General features: G+C 39.6%; 1 protein-coding gene and 1 long non-coding RNA gene across 11 annotated transcripts in view; both read right to left on the bottom strand.

The window, feature by feature from the left end:
• The window catches only part of LOC135102696 (insulin receptor substrate 1-B-like), a 120,122-nt gene that overhangs the window by 106,878 nt on the left and 8,244 nt on the right, over positions 1-5,000 (bottom strand). The window lies entirely within an intron of this gene.
• Positions 886-5,000, bottom strand: part of LOC135102694 (uncharacterized) — an 8,239-nt gene continuing 4,124 nt past the window's right edge. Inside the window, exons 1-2 of the long non-coding RNA XR_010269737.1 lie at positions 2,576-5,000; positions 886-2,481 (exon numbers count right to left, since the gene is read on the bottom strand). The exon at positions 2,576-5,000 is cut by the window's right edge and continues 4,124 nt beyond it. This is a non-coding gene — a long non-coding RNA (uncharacterized LOC135102694). The remainder of the gene's footprint in view (positions 2,482-2,575) is intronic.

The raw sequence follows: 5,000 nt of genomic DNA, 5'->3' as shown, positions 1-5,000 counted from the left end.
CTCTGTCCTCCCGTTTCAGTGAAGGTCGCCCTCCTCCGCCCAGCGCATCCAACACACTCATGTACACTCAATTAGACACCTCACATTCTGCCATTCTTCCCACGTGACCACAGGCCACTTCAGTCTGCTCTTGACCCCGTCACCCCTTCAGTCACTGTACACTGCATGCCCTAATCTTTCCCTGGCATATGAGGAGTTACTACATTGCCTTCGCCTCTACTTAAACATATATATATATATATATATATATATATATATATATATATATATATATATATATATATATATATATATATATATATATAAACGAATCTATGGCATCTTTATCCTTACTTGAAATATATATGAATAAGAAACCATTACATTTCCTTCATTTTCACTTATATAAAACGAACCTATTAAACTTTCATCATCATTTACTTAACATATAAACAAATCTATTATCATGTCCTTCACCTTTCCTTCCCCTTCATCTCTACTTACATAAGACAAATCTATCACGTTTCCTCCATCTTTACCTGTCGTGAATAACCCGTTTCTACTATCACAGACGCGCACACACACACACACACACACACACACACACACACACACACACACACACACACACACACACACACACACCTTCACATCTTCCACACAGAAGGTCGGGGGGATCAATCTAACGCATATAAATGTTAAAGCAAAGACTGGTAAGGGAGTTCTTGGTAGTTTATGTAGCGTGCATGTACAGTACGAGTATATATGTGACTTTATGTGTGTGGCTTTATGGTGAATTACCGGCAGGTAAAGGAGATACATAAATAATGGAGAGGAGTGGATGTAAAGCGACAAATGTATAGTGGAGGAGGAGGAGGAGGAGGAGGAGGAGGAGGAGGAGGAGGAGGAGGAGGAGGAGGAGGAGGAGGAGGAGGAGGAGGAGGAGGAGGACGGGACATGAATGCAAGGCGACATGCACGTGAGTGGGTACGCATTAGGAGGAGCAGGAGGAGGAGGAGGAAGGAATCGAACACCTGAGAGTCTTACTGTTACTTTCATCCCAGTGAGGTCACATCTTACGCCCGCCGCCGCCGCTACCACCGCTACTACTAGGACAACGTGTGCGTGTAGTGCAGCACGTCACGGGGAACCAAACACTTGTGGCGGCAGAGAAATGAATGACGGAGAGGACTGGCGTGAGACTGAAGACGTGAGAGAGCAAGATAGTGAGACAGACAGAGAGTAAGATAGTGTAATAGTAAACGCAATAACAATTATAACCAAATGCACACACACACACACACACACACACACACACATTGCGAAAACAGCGACGAGGTAGTTACAAGAATGAACGAAAATCAGACAAGAAAACAGGACTGAATTAATACCGGTGAGCGCTGAATAAAAACAATAAATAAATGAAAAAAAAAATAAATAAATAAATAAAAATAAATAAATAAATAAATACATCAATAAAAATAAAAATAAATAAATAAATAAATAAAAAAAGATAATAAAAAAAGTGAACAGTCCAACAAGCATAACTTACCATGGGCGAGACCGTGACGAGACGCAACACTGAATGAATGAAGAGCGTAGGCCAAAAAAACAAGAGCAGTGGGTGAATGAATGAGTGTGTGTGTGTGTGTGTGTGTGTGTGTGTGTGTGTGTGTGTGTGTGTGTGTGTGTGTGTGTGTGTGTGTGTGTGTGTGTGTGTGTGAAATAACAGTAATAGTAAAAATAGTAATATCACAAGATTACCAAAGCAAAAGACTGAAGCGTAATGTTATACTGAATGGAGAGAGAGAGAGAGAGAGAGAGAGAGAGAGAGAGAGAGAGAGAGAGAGAGAGAGAGAGAGAGAGAGAGAGAGAGAGAGAGAACTTAAATAAATGCAAAGGGAAAGTGTAAACAAGGGGAGAAGTTGTGAAAACTGACATATGGAAAGTACAGCGGCGGCACACTTTAACTCTCTCTCTCTCTCTCTCTCTCTCTCTCTCTCTCTCTCTCTCTCTCTCTCTCTCTCTCTCTCTCTCTCTGGAAATTAATGATGCCTAAAAATTTCATGACCTACAAACACACCTACGCTATGCTCTCTCTCTCTCTCTCTCTCTCTCTCTCTCTCTCTCTCTCTCTCTCTCTCTCTCTCTCTCTCTCTCTCCACTGTCGCGTTCTACATTGACAAGACACGTGCGTTTATATCACACCATATTTTGTTACGTCTCTCTCTCTCTCTCTCTCTCTCTCTCTCTCTCTCTCTCTCTCTCTCTCTCTCTCTCTCTCTCTCTCTCTCTCTCTCTCTAACGAAAACCACAAGAGAGCGATCTCTTCTCTTCAATGGCAGCTCCCCTTCACTCTATATCAGTTATTATGTAAATACACAAAAGTAGCCACGTATCTGGAGGCGGCGGAGGAGTTCCTGCTTGGTCTGTACAGTGCCTGCACCTAGCGATTCTCAGTGATCCGTTTCAAGTATCCACAACACTGCCACATAACCGTACCTATGCTTGACTACTTTACTTAACCCTTACCTAACCTAACCTAACCGTACCTATGCTTGACTACTTAACCTAACCTTACCTTACCTAACCGTACCTATGCTTGACTACTTAACCTAACCTTACCTTACCTTACCTTACCTTACCTAACCTAAGCCAAACCAACTTGGCTATCGTTACTTGGCCTTACCTTATCTAACATTAACTGAGCTTACTTTATCTTACCGACCTTACCTTAATTAAATCTTACCCTACGTAACCTAACGTCTTATTTACCTTTCCTTACTTTATCTAAACCTACCTAACCTCTTACCGAATCTTGACTAATCTTGCTTTTCCTAACATTACCTTACGTAAACTCACCTAACCATGCCTTACATAACTTCAACTAACCTCACCTTACCTCACCTGATGTCACCTCACCTCACCTAACCTAACCTAACCTTACCACACCTAACGCTATCTAACCCAAACTTAACCTAACTAACTTAACGATCAAATTTAAACCAAAGCTAATTCAACACTACCACGTAACTATACACAGCGAATTAGTAACTTAAGCCAATATTCCCACTCGCACCACTGCTCCCATTTCTACCCCTATTATTTGGATTAGGGCAAAATTACAGTGTGTATGCGTGTGTATGAACAGTAAGTGAAGAGCTTATATCACTAGTAACGTAAGTAGTTATTTCGATGTGTATGTGAATATTTATAGAGTAAGAAGAGCCTGTATCAATGACGACTTGTGACACTAGCTACAGTAAAGGTTTGCAGACATGTAGCGTAAGTTAAGCATCTGTATCAGTGTCTACGTTGTGACGCTACAGTTGCTGGAAGGAAAAGGACATCAGCGGCGTTATATGACCTCATTGTTGCAGCGCTAATCAATCAATCACTCAATCAGTCAAAAGCGCAATGTTTTCAGTCATCGCTTGTTATTTTCAGCACACACACACACACACATACACACTGCTATCTATCGCTAAGTGCCACGCGATACCCTACATTCCAGAACACGCGAGCTACCTAACCCTTTCTGTACCAAGTTTAATTATATTCTGGATAACATAAAAACATAAGAACATAAGAAATAAGGGAAGCTGCAAGAAGCCATGAGGCCTACACGTGGCAGTCCCTGTATGAAATGTATCTATCTATTTCCACCTATCATCCCCATCCATAGATCTGTTTAATCTTCTCTTAAAGCTCCCTAATGACTCAGCACTAACAACTTTATTAATAAGTCCGTTCCATCCATCAACCAATGAGATGTTAAGGATGGCGAGGTTGACAAAATAAAATTAGATATAAAAATTACAAATAAATAAATAAATAAATAAAAATAAATTAAAATCAGGTATAAAAAAGGAGATACAGTGAAAAAAAAAATCATAAAATAAGGTTGTGGATGCGTGAAACAAATATTACATATACTCCTTCCGTGCCAAGGCGTTTAATTTCATTCTGGATATCAATGAGTTTGCGATGGAGAGGTTGAAAATCACTAGACTAAATAAAGACTAAAAGTTGGATACGCTGAAAGTGCTTTACAAAATAGGACTGAGGATGCGTGGGGAAAAATGCCACCTAACCTCTTACTGCACCAAGATGTCAGTTAAAGAATTCTCATCTGGACTGACTTTACGACTATATATTTTGTAATGGAGCTCTCAAAACTTGTAGACAAATCAGATATACAAAGGAGTACACAAAAGTGATAGTTGACAAAAAAAAAAGGGTTATGGATGAGAGGAACCCTTTCTGCACCAAGATGTCAGTTAAAAATTCTCACCTGGTTTGACTTTACGATTATATATTTTGTAATGGAGGTCTCAAAACTTGTAGACAAATCAGATATACAAAGGAGTACGCAGAAGTGATAGTTAACGAATAAAAAAAAAAAAAGTGTTATGGTTGAGAGGAAGCAACCAACAACGTAATGAGTGCACGAACACTTGAACTTACAAGAGAGGGCAGGATACATGGATGATGACGGCAGATGCTAAGCTTATAAATATTCCCCCTTAATTCCTCTATGTTCTTAGTTAAACATATGAACTTAGCAAGAACTGGATTAAAGGACAGTGGACAGTTAAAAAAAAAAAAAAAAAGAAGAGGAGGAGGTTGGATCAGTGATAAATAGAGCCAGATATTAAGGTGTCAGGTTTTCAGGATATGCCTTGCGTGGATCGCCTGGCCTTTAGCAGTCTTAGCGTCGTGTGTTCTTAGTTGCACATGCGCTACAATGATATTTATTTATATGCATTGTATTATGACAGCAGGAAGTTTGAAAATTGTCAGGGATGATGAGTTTAAATGTGACTTCAACTTCGAAGAGGAGTAGAGACAAGAAAACGAAAATAAACAGATAAACAAATTGACAGATAGATACATAAATAGATAGCCATATAGATAAATAGATAGATTGATAGATAAACAAATAAACAGATACGTAGACAGACGGATACGTAGATAGAGAAATAAACACAGACAGCCAGCAAAACAAAAGAGCATTTCCC

The sequence above is a fragment of the Scylla paramamosain genome, chromosome 1, assembly GCF_035594125.1.
Source record: "Scylla paramamosain isolate STU-SP2022 chromosome 1, ASM3559412v1, whole genome shotgun sequence".
Lineage (NCBI taxonomy): Eukaryota > Metazoa > Arthropoda > Malacostraca > Decapoda > Portunidae > Scylla > Scylla paramamosain.
Note: the sequence above shows the minus strand (reverse complement) of the source record. Positions and strands in the feature narration are given on the sequence as shown.